Source organism: Vanessa atalanta, chromosome 9 (genome assembly GCF_905147765.1).
Source record: "Vanessa atalanta chromosome 9, ilVanAtal1.2, whole genome shotgun sequence".
NCBI lineage: Eukaryota > Metazoa > Arthropoda > Insecta > Lepidoptera > Nymphalidae > Vanessa > Vanessa atalanta.
The window spans coordinates 1,509,046-1,525,757 of NC_061879.1; the positions used below are offsets into that span (position 1 = coordinate 1,509,046).

Below are 16,712 nucleotides of genomic sequence, written 5' to 3' on the forward strand. Positions count from 1 at the left end.
TTAATATACGAGTACATTGGTTTGTTCAGTATCTAACTATGATCGCTTCCTTGATTAAACTACGTAGATGTGCAAAGTTTTATAGCTGAGATTGGACACTTTTATTGCACGGGGCGCATTCACACATTGTCACCGTTTCCATTGCCATCCGATCTTTTTTCAATATTTTTAGTCACAATTTTTTTTTTAGAACCATTTATTTTAAATACATTTAAATAAATCAATTATAAATGTTATTATTACGTGGAAAATAACCCAAACATATCGTTTCATGAATGCGCCAATTTGAGGGCTGTAGCTACACTAGCTGAGCTCAGTATTTTCATTTCTATTTTATTAATATTAGCTATAGGTTTCAACTGCATTTACAGAATTAGAATCAGCTTTACAATGAATTAAAAGGAAATAAATGTACATAACAATCCGATTTCGAAGCACAATGTGAACAAACTCTTATCTGTACCGTGCATTCAGGGATCAGGTCGAAATTACACTGCAAATATTAGGTTGCTATCGAATAGAGGTACGGAAAGTCGGTTTGGTTTATAGTAATAAAACTAGTTCGATCCGGTTTGATATTGAACCAGTCGGATTTTGCATAGAAACTAGACATACCAAATAACAGTAGATTAAAACTAAAATAAAAACTCGAATGATTTGCATAAAACTGCGTCGAGGCCTGTAAAATTGCGTCACCGGTTTTAAAATACATTCGAAAATTGTTATCTAAAAATCCTATCCTTAATTATATTGTCTCGCCGTTCTAACCAGAACGGATCTGTTGAATGTATGTATGTAATATCAGTTCTTACACACAAGCACATAGTATTATGTTCATATTGTTTAATCTCCATCTAAACAAAACTACAGAACTATTAATCCTACTACTATTAAATGATCTCACCGGTGCCACAACCTACTTCACTGGGGAATACCTAAATTAAAAAGTATGCGTATGTGCTAAGTGCACTTGGTGGTAGAGCTTTTTGCAAGCCCGTCTGTGTAGGTACCATCCAGTAGGTACCATCCATTGTGTTCTGGTTTAAAAATTGAGTAAATAGTTTAAATATTCAATCGATAATTATATTACTAACATACTAATACAATAAAAACATTTTGTTTATCGTTTGAATTATCTTTCAATTGTTTTTATTTTAACAAGATTTTATTAAGGTATCAACTCTTTCATTAACAAGTCTCCCAAGTATATAATGTATCAGACATCATAGCAAAGGGACGTCGGAACATTGATTAATAAACTACGTGGATAAACCTAAGTGAATCGTCGAGCTCCACTCTATTCATTACGAACTATCGAGTCCACAACTAAATCCGTTCGGATATCGGGTTTGATTCCCCGTTTAAAGTCGAATAGGCCGGAAATCGATTGCTTTGGAAGCTCCACGTCCGAATTGTAGGCGAGATCCCGCGGAAATGGGATTTATCTGGAAATGCCATTTCGATTTTTCATTTTTATTTGAGGGATCTGCGTTATGGATGTTATTTGAATGTTAAAAAATGTTTAGAAGCTACGTATTTAATAACTGAATATTTAACGTAAACTCTCTAAATATAATATGTGAAACATGTATTATTATTATTCAACGAAAACAATTGAAAATCAACAACAACAAATAATGACATTTTACATTAGTTAATTCAGAAAATATATTCTTTTTGGTATGTACCCTAAAGTGTTTTTTGTATATTCTTTTTTATGTAAGCATTATAGCGCGTGGGTTACAAAATGTATTTTTTTTTACTATCGATATATTTTACTTTAAAAATCGGCCAGTGGAAAATTTTCGTGGAAGGAAAAAATTCGCGAGTAAGAAAATTTAATGTCTATTATTTCGTTCATTAGGTCCTTGGGAAATAATTCCAATAAAAACAGAAAAATGAGGCGCTGATTCGACAGCTCACTATGTTCCGCCAGTAATATCTACTAGGGACATCACTTCTTGCTCCCAAGCTTGGTGGAACATTATGTAAAAAAAGATGAATATCTGTCCAATATCTGTGGGTAGTGGTAATGTCTTAGTGATATTTATATCAGGTGTACCAGTTGCAAGACAACCTAACCATAAGAAACAAAAAAAAATGTCTACTGACTTTTATATTTCTGCAAAATTTAAGCTATCATCCGAGACCCCAGGATCTTCGGTTTTATTGTGACCATGTAGTAAACGAGACAGTTAACGCTTCTAATACGTTACAAACTAAAAGTCAATCAAAAGTCACTTCCTGCTAATCTATGTCCATGTAAGTCGGCGCGGAAATAACGCGCTTAATAGATTCGCTCCGGCTTACAGTGCGCTGACAACGGGTAATCTATTTATGAGAAAACATTTCGTATGTTTGTCTCTTGGACGTTTGATGAAAAGTCCCAAAGGCTAAGTTTAATAGCTCGTCCGTGATTTACTTTATTCGATTAAATAAGTTTTATATATAAGCTTGCTTCGAAAATAAAACAAAATTTAGTTTTGAAGTCAAGAACTAAGTGACATAATTATATATTTTTTAATTAGGTCACAATAAATTCTAAAGTGACTCTGTCTATTGTTTTTTCACTGACAAACCACTGAACCGAAATTAATTATTTGGTGTGAAATAAGCTTGAACTTTAAGGAAAGACATTTATTATTTATGACTAACAACTGATGACTAACTCCTAAAACTGGTTCTAACTAGTTTTATTTACTTATTAATTAGTATATACATTTTGGTTAATTATTTTATACGTTCTAGTAAATATATCTGAGATAAAACTATTTCGCATTAGCAAAGGATATTCATTACGACGCGTCTCTTAAAAAAACTCTAGTACTTACGGTAGGGGCGAAATGACAGACAGCAAAAAGAACTTACCTGAAATAAAAAAAAAAACAATCAATCATTTAATTTAAATCACTTAACCGACTCAATCACAGAACACCGTAATTAAGCGATTACAATATCTATCTAAATTTCAAAGAGCATAAAACATCCATTCAACATTCGACGATTACAAGACACGTTTCGTGATAGCGTCGCTGGCGAGACGCCATTTTATTATGATGATACATTTGTTTCAGTCCATCCTCAATGGATCCATTACGGAGTTTGATGTACGATTATGGGAAAATAAATTTTGTTATAACAGTAGATCAAAAACTTCTTAAAAGGATTAATTCAACCATTAATATTTTTTTCTATTAATACTAGAAGACTGCAAATAAATCCTTTCATAAAAAGTGCTTACATAATTGCTACTCTGGAAGTACTCACTATTAAAATATCTCGTATCTCATTCGAGAAATATTGAAAATAAATTTAAGGTGATATACCATTTTGAGTTAATTGCTTTTAATTTCTATAAAAAATACAGTTAAGAAAGTTCCTCAAATAATTCAATTCGTTCACATTTAGTTTTCCTTCACATTTTTCGAAAAAATAAAACATGATTTTTTTTTCAAATTGTTAAAGGAGTTAACAAATGAGGTTATATTTGAGAAATAGAATAGTATTATTATACGACTATTACAAAGCCGAATAGTTTGTTTGGTTGGACGCGCTAATCTCAGGAACTACTAGTCGGATTGGGAAAAATCTTTCAGTGTTAAATAGCCCATTTATTGAGGAAGGCAAAGGCTATACCATCATGTTACGATCAATCAATATATAACATACTACGTATATAATTGTTTTCAACTAACATGCCTCTATTTAGATGTTGAAAAAGAGTAACTACTGAGTTTCTTGCCGGTTCTTCTCGGTGGAATCTACATTCCGACCGGTGGTAGCTTTGCTTAATATACTTTGTTAAATGACTATTCAAAAGCCTACTTGAATAAAGTATAGTTTGATTTTGATTTGAAATAGGAGCGGATTATCAATAAAATATGCTGCAAAACAGGGGAAAATTATTCCTTTTAAGTGCTACTGTTGTGTGCGCTGCGTAAACGGTTATAGTTTCTAGAAATTGATATATGGCATAATCTGTTATGTAACGAAGTCGGGATGAGTAATTAGTTATTCCATATTATTGAGTTCATTCCTTTTTCGTTATATAAGTTTCGTCCTGACCACTAAGGATAATGTTCCGAGCACCTGGCCCTTTACATGAATTAAAAAAAAAAAAAAAAATTTTTTCAAAGTAAATCCAAATAAATAATCTACAAAATAATATGATACGAAATTTTTACATAAACATTAGTTTTACCTTGTGCATAACTATGCTTTTATAATATCGTGAAATCGATTATTAATAAATCTAAAAATAAATCGATCATTTCACGAAAAACTAGTAAAACAGATATAAAAGCTATTCAGACTAAACGCTTTACTTACTAACCTTAAATACTGTCACAAAAGCAGTGCATTGAATAATTAAAAACGTGAAAAGACCTGTAAACACACTCGTCTGAACGACCCTTAACTCCAGCGACGGTAATAGGGCTTGGTGCACTATCAGCAGCGCTATTCTGTAAGAACTCGTATCCCACTCGTGATGTGATGAAAGCAGACTCAGGGTGATACGTTATTTTTATGAGTTTATCCTTTTAATTACTTAAATTATTACACTCAATTTTGCGTATCAATTTTTGTTGACGTGCTCTATAGCTTCGGCACGAAGTACTCTATATAGTGGTATTATTCCGAAGTGCGTATTCCTTTTTTAAATTTAGTGATATGTTTTTTTTTCATAGTCTAATCTCAAATTACAATATAAATTATTTACAATTGCAGACTGAAAAATATATTTTTTTTTTTTAGTTACAATTGTTTGTTCTACAGAGATTTAAATTGCATTTATTCTGGATAAGCTTTATAGCGTAGCGTTGATTTGATAAACAAAAACTTGCAACAGAATAAGAAAAAAAAAAATTATATTTGTCAAATTTCGGAGTGAATAAATATATGCACCAAGTTTTGTTTCCATAATGTATGACAATCGTATCTGTTTACGAATTCGATTCGAAATCGTTTGTTAATGTTAAATATTGTTTGTATTTCGTTTTCATGTTTTCCATTTATTTTAAATTCTGTAGAAACATACAAAAAGTCAACAAAAAAGGTTCTATAACTTTCGTCACGTTCCATTTTCGAGATTACTTTAAAAAATTCGAGTTGTTTTAAAAATGAGCAGAAAAATTAATCCTTCGTACGAGATAACATCGCTACCATTTTCCGCGATACGCTGTCCCATTCATCATCCTTTTACATATTTCGTGCGACAATTTTAAAAGTTCCGACTTTAAAGCCAGACACTGATGTAGCGGACTCGGAGTTTGTAAAATACTTAAAATCATATGAATTTGTACCTAAATACGAGCTTCACTAAGATCTTATTGCTTTATACATTATATACTAACGAAAAAACGAACGAAAAGCCAAAACGATTGGTAAACTGATAAGACGTTGCTAAAAATGATGTAAATAGTTGTTCTTAAGCGAAACGTTTTTTTTTTTTCTTTTCATTGCTAAGTTTATTCTACAAATATTCTTTATTAACTAAACTTGAACCTGCAGAAAAACTCTAAAATAAAAATCAAAATAGTAAAAAAAACCTACCAACTTTAAAAATCTACAGGCTGTTCAAATAACTAATTTACTTGGTGGTAGGGCTTTGTGCAAGCCCGTCTGGGTAGGTACCACCCACTCATCAGATATTCTACCGCCAAATAGCAGTACTCTGTATTGTTGTGTTGCGGTTAGAAGGGTGAATGAGCCAGTGTAATCACAGGTACAAGGGACATAACATCTTAGTTCCCAAGGTTGGTGGCGCATAGGTGATGTAAGGAATGGTTAATATTTCTTACAGGACCTTTGTCTATGAGCGATGGTGACCACTTACCATCAGGTGGCCCATATGCTCGTCCGCAAACCAATGCCATAAAAAAAATCATCATCTGTGGCAATAGAACAGCTATACAGTGTTATATATATATTTAGGGCACAGTATGACCAATTAATAATTCAAAATAATATTTTTTTTACCAAAATCCAGCACATGTAACCAATATACAGCGTGTTCTAATAAACATCAACTGTAGCAATATAAGGAATTTTAGTATTCCTAAAGTCAAATGGAAGTATAATTTCATATCACGATAATTCTTGAAACGGCATTCATAAAGATTCGTGTAAGCGTTGATTGGTAGAATTATGTTTTGAGGAACGCAATTGCATTAGCTAATGTACTGGCTATGAAGATGAGTATCGTGTTTGAAGATCTAATAATACTAGATGTACCTTGAAGGTACTTTATATAACAAATAATATTTCAGTTCTTAAATCGGCTTACGATTTTGAATTACATTTTATTACAAACATACTTCGTAACTACATATCAACGAAAATAAACGAGTTTGATATAAAATAACAAAATATAAATTTTAATTATTTACCTGAACCCAAAAATTAAACATTTCTCATAATTCAAAAAACAACTTACCTAAAAATTAAAATCACTATCGTAGTTGGTATCGTTTTTATTACAAATCCGAACACTTCATTGACAACACTATTTTTATTGTCAAAATTGAAGAAGTATTACTAATAATTACAGCGACGCAATCGCTGGTGTTTTATGATATATTTAAACATAAAGTACAATAACGAGGCGTTTATCAAATTTATCGTAGACTGCGGAACAATTTTGCCAAATTATATTAATTTAAAATATAATTTTCGAAAAGAGTAACTACCAAAGTAATATTATATAATACAATGAAACATCACTTCCAGTCTGACTATAGCTGTGGCAACCGCATTAGCCGACTACCAACCAAATAATGTTCTGTTATGGTCGAAAATTTTCGGATTTCGTGTAATTGTGATTTACTCGTTGCAACGGATTTGATATGCGATAAAGTTATCGCGAATCGGCGAGGTTTTGAAAGGTTGGGTTGTTTTCAGTGAATTTTAGGAATTATTAGGTTAGGCGTGTTGAAGTTTGATACACGGAATTGTGGAATGCAATCTACCTTTATTATGGTCTGGCTAAATATTTATTATACCTCGATAATTCCGCATTTCTTGGTAGCTTCTACACAATGCTTTCTCGCGTCTGAGGATGCTGGTTTAAATAAGGTGGTATTTTTTGCCCAATGATACAAGTACATGATACATTATCACCAACCGATTGAACCACACAGACGGTTATTTTGCGTTTATTTAAATATCTCGTATGATTTTTATCATTATTGAATAAAATTTTGAAAAAAGTAAATATGAACATTCTTACTGTAGCCTTAGCTTTGACAATTAATAAATTTAATTAAAGAGATGGCCCAGTGGTTAGAACGCGTACATCTTTACCGATGATTGCGGGTTCAAGCCCGGCACCACTTAATATCTATGTGCTTAATTTGTGCTATAATCCATATCGTGCTCGGCAGTGAAGGTAAACATCGTGAGGAAACCTGCATGTCTAATTTCAACAAAATTCTGCAACCAACGCGCATTGAAGCAGCGTGGTAGAATATGCTCTTACCCTTTTCCTCAAAGGGAGAGGAGGCCCAGCATTGAGGAATTTACAGGCTGTAAATAATGTGTCACTCCATAAAAGATGTATACAGTTGGTAATAAAAACAATAAAACCATTCAATGCATAATAAATAATAATTAGATTGATTAATTAAATTAATTAACCATTAAGTTTAACTGTACGAAAAGTATCGATATAATCTAAACAACGAACCTGTAATCAATTTAAATTAATCTCGTATAACGACAAAAAAATGTATTCGGATCGTAATTGTAATTGTATCGCAAAAACCTAATTGAATAAATTGTATTTTCATTTGATACGATTCGATCTGCATAGGGTAACAATAATAATAGTAAGTTAGAACATCCTAGGCTCCCTTTTAATGTTAACTATAACAATCTTTATCATTAAATCGCAACGAAAAGTCGTTAAAACATGTACTTAATACTTAAATTACCACATAATATTTGATCCATAAAAACATTTCCAGCCGTCATAATAAAGCGACATTATTAACACGGCTTAAAAATACATTCGTAAAGCGGCGAATGAAACGCCTGCCGTCAAAATTATTGTAGCAAATGAAGCAGCCATAATTCGTGTCAAATTGGCATGCCAATTATACATTCTGCGGTAAAGTAATAGCCACAACATACCATATGAACGCTTCATAATACAAGAGGACAAATTGCGAATGTTTCGACGATGTAATGCGTAAAAAAGTATTTTAAATTGTATTATTAATTCTGATTACGTCATTTGGTATAGCCTTTATGTGAGTCTGTTATCACCTTGTAATATTGTCTACCATCAAGACGCAATACTTAACATCGTTGTTATTCGGTTTTGAGGGTGAAACGGTTTTTGTGAACTAGTGTAACTTACAGGCACGAATTACATAACGTCATTTTATTTAACAGCGGTGTGTGTTTATCATTAATCACGTGGTATATTCATTAGTCTGTATACCTTGTATAAAAATACTTAAAAAATAGATCAAATGGAACTAGAAGTGCTTTTGATGACATCTGCAAATCTATATTCCTTTAATTAAAAAGAAAGGAAAATAGGAAAGGATTCTTCTGTAAAAAGAAGTTTGTAACTTAATCGAGCACGCTGCATCGCGAATTGGTAGCTGAATTTAATCCCAGAGATTATATGAAGGTTTCTTTATAATATATAACTTTATGCCATCGAGCAAAAATTATGATCACGTGATCGAACCACAATTGCTATTTATGTTTATAAAAAAGGTTTTGAAATTAAATATGATGCGATTTCGTTAATTTATTAAATGCTAAGACTTCGCAGACTTCGTCTGTATTGGAATTATACTCACAGGAACAAAATACGATATTCCAGAGTTTTATTATAGCAAATGTTCAGTAGCAGATTTCGATACAGGTCAATGGGCACCTAAGCAGATTGGTTCATATTTCGCGAACCGTGTGTTTATCCTATTAATAGCCGAAACGCTGTTAGTGTTAGGAAATGAGATCACGACCGCATTCAGTTAGACTTGATCGTTTCTTATAATTTATTATAATTACCCATTTCCTTTTTATAATAAACATATATGCAAACATACCATTTTCTCACTTTTCAATGTAAATATATATTTAATGGTGATAGGATTTTACCGGTGGAACGAAATAAAGACCTAGGTAGGTTCTTTAGGTCTACTCATTATAACACGAAGTAGCAACACTTCATAAGGTTATATTCGTCTTGTTAATGGGTGGGTCAGTGTAAATAATGTGATAAGTATGACTGCACTGTTTATCTATTTATATATGTATAGGTAATTTTAATTGATTTTATTCCTTTTCGATCTATATTTATAAATATTATAAGCTGATTATAGTATTTAACATTTATGATATAGATAGGCGTACGGCTGAATGTTGCATCGGATGGTGAGTCTTGCTAAAAGATATATTAACCATTATTTACATCACGTATGCGCTACCAACCTCAGGAGCTAAGATGTTATGTCCCTTATGATTGTAGTCACACTGTCTCACTTACCCTTCAAACGGGAATACAGCAATAAGTAAGTAAATATACTATAATCATTTCGCACCTTTGTGTTGATGATGATGGACCCCGTACGAAATAAAATATATGTATACATATTATAAATAGTGGACCATGATAGAACAAAATCCCCTCCCTGAGAGATATTCACCGACTGTTGCTTGTTTTTATTTCATTTGATTGAAAAATGAAATTACATTAATCATTCATTTTTACATACAAAACATATTATATTTATAATGGAACATTTAAATTACAACGGAATGCAATATGCATTTAATGGCCATAAAATTTCAATGGGACACAATCTGCGTCGAATTAAAGCTGAAACGCTGTTTCGTTTAAACCGTTACGGAAGCGATACGCCATGTGTAAAAAATAAATATAGGAATAATTTGAACCAATTGAATGGTCGAAAAAATTTGTTCGCGCTATACGATAGCCATTAACGAATGTAAATGATACAAAACGGTTGTTGCAACAGTGGCGCCATCTGCGACTCTTGTAGCGATCAACGAAGCAACGGAACCATCGATGATATTGGAATATCTCTTGATGGTAAGGATACAATCAATAATCCATGTACTTGGAACTATCGTGAGTGTGCTCTGAAAATTGGAATTAAATTCTAGAGAAAAAATATATCGAAGGTTTAGAAAGAAGATAAAGAAAATTTAGTAGAAGAAAATACATCTTTATTTAAATTTAGAATAATAATTATTAATATGTGAATTAGATAAATATTACGTAGGTAATGTTAATAAAATTTAAGCCTTTAAAAAAAGGAGCACGTAAGTATAATAAAAAAGTCTTAACGATAATACAAAGTGGCAGCTCTTTATATAAATGTATATTCTCACGTAGATACGTTCCCATTAAAGCCATCGCTATAAAATACCTCGGTTATTGTACATTTTTTTAGTACTATAATCCATTAGACAAACGAGATCTGAGCTAACAGAACAATGGAAATAATGGAATCCAATGACTAATCGACACCGCATCTGCTGCAACGCCGCCGTTCCAAGTAATACCAACGATATATTGCAATTTTAATGCCCTTTTACAAAATACGAATAAATAAAAAATACAATATTTCAAATTAAAATAAACGCGTTTCGTAAAGTGTAAAATTTTAACCCGAAATGTTCACATTATTCCGTATTCAAAGTTTGCGGGAGAGATCGCTCATTTAGCGATCAAGCAGGCTTTTGTGCCGTTTTTTATTTCGTGTTCTTTATGATATTCCTATGTATGGAATACTTTATGTTGTACAGTCGGCCGGAAAATATTTGAACATTAACGAACAACCATTAGACTTTTTATCGTTTCTATACATTTGACAGTGTGTATATACTTTTGAAGCTGATTACGCACCATGATTATCGACTTGTGTTGTTTATCTAAAGAATTGCAAAAGTAATGTTGGTAAACTATTACCATGCAAGGCGCCACATTTTAATTTAACTAACATAAAATAATTGAAACGACTAAAACGTCTTACGATTTAATTTATAGCATTGAATATATTATTTAAAAATAATAAGAGGAAATAAGACGCATTGAATGTCCCCTAAGTATTCCGGTTAAGTGAACGCTTAGGGATACACGGCCGGGCTCGTTAAGTATTTATATCGTTCAATGATGCCCCGGCTTTAGGTAAAGTTAGGTAACATTTACAAATAAGTTTTCTTATAGTTTGAGTTGTTGTTATGAATTCATATAGGAAAATGACCTAGTGGACGGTCATCGCAGGTATGAAACAAAATAGAAGCCTAGAATTAGAAGTTGTAATACCTCCGTTTCTAATAATACACGTAAGTTGGTCTCTGTCTGTGTTTGTTGTCGTATTGTACTGCCCCATGTATGACTACTCCGTATGGTCTTGTGGCTAAATATAAGGCTGCAGATCCCGAGGTTCAGGATTCAAACCGCAGTTCAGTCCGATAAAAGATTATTTATTTATTTTTTTGTAGAAAAACTCTCAATAAGAACTCGTAGTCTGAAAGTTGGTAGTGTGTACGGCTGTGTCTCCGAAAGTACGCAAAGCTGTTAGAGCTCCGCCTGAAATCTTTCTGGTCGTGTCCGATTTGCCCCAAAAATTTAATTATGATAATGAGAGTTTTATAGACCACCTGTATTAGAGCAGACTTATTTACTATTCATATCGTAGGATATGACCTGCGTAGTTGACTAATCTATCTTGAGATTGCCCTAAATCGATTAGGATGTACAATAGTGTTACATTAAGAAGTGAAGGTGAAAGAAAAAATCGTTATAAAGCTGTTTACGATTTTATTCACTTTGTTAAGAGTATCACAGTGTCAAAAAGGCGGACTGTTCAAATTGTCATTTATTGCTTAAAATAATATCGAAAAAAGTGCTTTGCTTACTGTACCGACTCATACCTTTCATTCTGTGTATCATAAAGCATTTGTCCTGATTGACTGTCTATCAACGCACGGCCATAACTATTGAGTTTAGAAGGCTATTTGATGAATAAGGAAAATATAATTTTCATTGCTGTATGAAAACGATGATTGGAAAAAATAAATAAAAAAAATCCCCTAACTTACCGGTTCTTCTCGGCTACGAAGTAAACAGAACAGTAAAGTAAAGTAAAGTAAAGTAAAAAGACAGTAAATAAGCAAATATAACGTTTCTAAATTGAATAAAAATAAATCGACTTTTTTTCTTATATAGTAACATATCAAAGCATCATATCTTAGGCGTACATAGGAACCTAGATTTAAGAACAATTTAAAACGTAAGCATCTGCCGAGAAAGGATTTTGAAAATTTTAACTTTAATGGGGAAAATAATATCGACTTTTTGTCTTATATAGTAACATATCATAGCATCATATCTTAGGCGTACATAGGAACCTAGATTTAAGAACAATTTAAAACGTAAGCATCTGCCGAGAAAGGATTTTGAAAATTTTAACTTTAATGGGGAAAATGGATAGGATAAGTTGGTATAAATTTTAATCGTACAAATTCGGGACGGACACCTTATTTTGTTAAAAGTAGCTGTCCGTCCCGAGTATTATGTTTATATATGTATATGTATATAAGATATATGACATACAGATGGAATGTGTAATAATGATTTATTACAATGTCGATATAAACTATTTTTAATCATATTTGTATATATTTAAAGACTTAATGTTAAAAATTCTTATGAAATTGTTTGTTGTTATATTTTAATAATTTATAATCTTTGAAAGTAAAACATTTATCATTATGTTTTCATTTAATGTTCGTTTTTTTTTTTTTTTATATCACAAATTAATATTCATTACATTTTTCCTTGTTGAATATTTATGTTTTTAGTGATTTCGTATAAAAAAATAGAAGCATAGAATAGATATAATTTTCAACTCGTCTGAAACAACTTCATAGTAAAAGTAGAGCCATTCCTACAATCTGAACACCTGCAAACTTCATCTAGTATTCCCGCAAAAACAAGTTAAGTGAAACGACATTTTTTCGTCGTCTCTTCAAACAAAATTTTTATTTTAACCGCGCAGCTCCGACAAAAGAAATAAAAAACGGCCCGTGAACACTTTGAATTATTAATGTTATTGTAGAGAGATTCTTGGTAAGCATTCTCTGTATTATTTTCATTATTATCCAACTTAAATGAAGACTGAGGTAATAATTCTGTCTTGGAAGAGAATACCGTTTTGCGTTATTATTTTTAAGGGTCGATTTTTTTTTTAGAAAACGCTTGAATTTTTCGGCAAAACAATAGAAGAACGGATTCGTCCTTTGTGATATTTTTAATGTTAAAGCAGTATATTTAGTTTCATAAAAAGACACACTTACAGCAATACTAGAAGTGGTGCTTTTCTTGTAGCAAAAAAATTTTTGTGCCAAAAATATAAGTAAATTCGAGACATAAAATGGTGACAATTATGAATGGTTATAGCATGTATACTGTTATCTATCTGACTTTTCTCTGCAGGTTCCTCTCATATCTGAGGAAACTTTTTTGTGGTATATTTTTAACAATACATAAGTGTAAAGCTTCTAATGGCGGGGTTTTGAATTTAATAATGAAACCATCAATATCGCCTCCAGGCCGTTTCAAATATAACTTTACGAAAAACGAAAAAAGGCAAAGGTTCTTTCCGATGTAACAGACTTTTGACAATAAATATGCGTGTAAAGCTTCAATGACCAAATACAATAGTTCAGAGTTAAGAACAAAAATAAATTTGTATATAAGAGAATGATAACTTGTTGGAAGATCTGTGATGATCTACACTATATATCTACCAATTAAAACACTCAGTGACGATCATCGTACAGAAAAACTCAGGAATATCCAATGAGAGTAAGCCTATTGATTTAATCTTATAAAGCTTACGTCACAAAGAAGGCAATGCCCTATATTTAGGACTAAATTATTCATAGCTCCGTAGGCATCGCTAAGTACCTGTCGGTCTGCAATTTCACTGTAATAATTCGTTTTTCTATTAGTATCATTAATGTAGTGTGAAAATTATGAAGTGAATTTTCATCAACTTCTTACTAACCTTTGAAATTTTAGCACATATGATTTTTTTTATTACGAATAAAGTATGAACTATAACCACATTTTTTAACGATTACGGCCGATTCGAGGTAATTGTTTTGTAGACAATAAATAAGTTAATCTAAAGGTATCTCTGTTAATATTTATGTGTATTTATTAAAGTAACAAAGTTAGAATACTAAGCTGTGACCAAGAATAATGAAAAAACAAGCCTTCATAAAAAGTTTTAATAACTATCGTAAAAAAATATCACAACCTGCTATAATAAAATGGATTTAAACTTTTGTATTCTTACTAAGTTTCGATCAATACCTCGACTGTCGCCTGCTGGGAACTAGTCTTTACTAGGAGTAAAATACTCATCAGGTAACAGTATCCATGTTTATGCTCATCATGAATTTAAATCGCTTCGTAAATATTAAAAAGATGTTAAAAAATCGTAGAGTTATTAGGACAAATAATAATAGTAAATGCGCCGTCAAAAAAAATTTACCATTTACATCGCCAATGTGCTACCAACTAGGTGTTTTATTGTGCCTATAGCGACACTGGCTCACTCAATACGAACCGGATCACAACGATACTAAGTATTGCTGCTTGGCGGTTTAATATGATGAGTGGATGTTACTACCCAGATGGGTTTAAGAACCACCTTTAATAAAGAAGATTTGAATTTATTAAACTATTTTAATTTCGTTCACTATTACCCTGTAGTTATATTTATTTAACAATAAACAAACACACTTATAACTAAACGTTTCAAAATGCCACTAAAAACACTAACATTCAAGCAAGATTGTGACAAATAGCTTCTGGGGCGGGTTTTGAACACATTACAATGGCAGCACTAACTTTTAAACTGAAGTAAAATACGCCTTTGAAGTCCTATTTGTTTTATAATCAAATAGTTTTATTTACAAAACGTACGTTTGTACTTAATAATAATATTAATAAATGTCAACTGATTGTCAATATGTACACAACATATCGATTCAATTAATGGTGTTTTGTAAATAAAAATTACTGTTATTATTATGAGCTATTTAAAAAAATAAAAAATGTGGGAGACTTAAAGAGGGAAATGAAAGTAAAGAAAACGGATATGCTGCCTATAGAAATATGTTTAGGCACAAGTGTATGAATCACTTGGTTAAATAATAGATCGAATTAGACAAAAATAATAATTAATAGTATACTTATATGTATTTATAATATAAATAAAGTTTTAAGTCTAAACTAACCACCATTTATACATAATATTTGTACATCGAATAAATGTACCATATAAGCACAACGCGAAAATAAAATACGAAGTATATAACAATAAATATATAAAAAAGAAATATAATAACATTCGACGCTAACCTACATCAAAACAAAAATATATCCAGCAAAGATTACAACCTACCGTCTCGGCACAGAAAGCCGCTCTACCGTAAACCTTAACTACTTATGGCGTAACCCTTTTCGGGAGTTAAACGTACACAATGAAACAAGCAAAGTTTCACGAACAAACGGAACGACAAACAAATTTATCGTCTCAGGAGCGCGGATCTCTAAAAGCTACTGACGTGAATTTGTTAGTTGAAAACGTTGGATTATCTGTGTGTGTAGACTACGGGTAAACATGATTCTGTTTGAGTAATTTCAAAATGATTATTATTTAAAGTAAATAAACATCTCGTAAATAACTCGCTGCTTTGAAAAGACCACTTGTCCTCTCAGAAAGATAAAGCCTGTGTTGACATCATAATAACGATTATTGTTGTATTATGCAAAATAAATTAAGATCAAATTTGAATGCAACGTTCCTGAAACACCAAAACCAAACTAAGCTTAACTCTGAAAAAAAAACTGCTAATCACAGCTTGATGTAGTGCGGAACATCTAAATTATTTTTGGTACTGTTGAGATTTTTTGTATAATATAACACGAAGATACATAATATGGTACTATAAGCTATATAAAAATATTCCTCACACTCTAAACTGGTACACAGCTGATTGGCGCTTAGAGTCCTAAGTATCTACTTAGATTTAAATACACACAGTTCTGAAATTCTTCTACATATGTATATGTCGCTGAACTGAAGCTGAAAATTTTGATGATGATTCGATGAAATGTATTTACGTGTGTTTGAAAGATGATAATGTGATTTATGTTCTAGGAATACTTTTAAAGCAGTTCACGTAATCAATTCCATGCGAATTCAAACGTCACGATCGTGTAAATAAAACACATCGTTTAGTATGTAAATAAATAATGTTCACGCTAACTTTTTTATTCAATTAGGAAGTAAATTTAACTTCGGGACCAGTGAATCACCGTAACTGCCGACCTTGTTAGATATTTATGTTAAATAGGTTGGAGCTCTTGTTTTGATTCTCGTAAGACTTATTTAGACAGTTTGTTGTAGGCTGAAATTTGTGTTTGAATAAGTGTAATTTCATTTTTATACCTTGTTAAGCATAGTTCTTTATTAAGTCGAATAAAAAATTTACTTGGCGTTCTATTTTTGATTTGGTTTTGATTAATAAATAAACAACAATTTGTGTAACAAAGAAGGTTATATTTTTTTTTTTTTGAATTTTGAAAAATTTCTTGTGATCCGCTCACGGTATCTAAGCGGTACAAGCTACAGGGATAACAAATAAAA

The 16,712-nt window shown here is 31.5% G+C and overlaps 1 protein-coding gene across 2 annotated transcripts in view; it reads right to left on the reverse strand.

Moving 5' to 3' along the window:
- Nucleotides 1-16,712, reverse strand: part of LOC125066164 (CUGBP Elav-like family member 4) — a 571,369-nt gene that overhangs the window by 510,827 nt on the left and 43,830 nt on the right. The window lies entirely within an intron of this gene.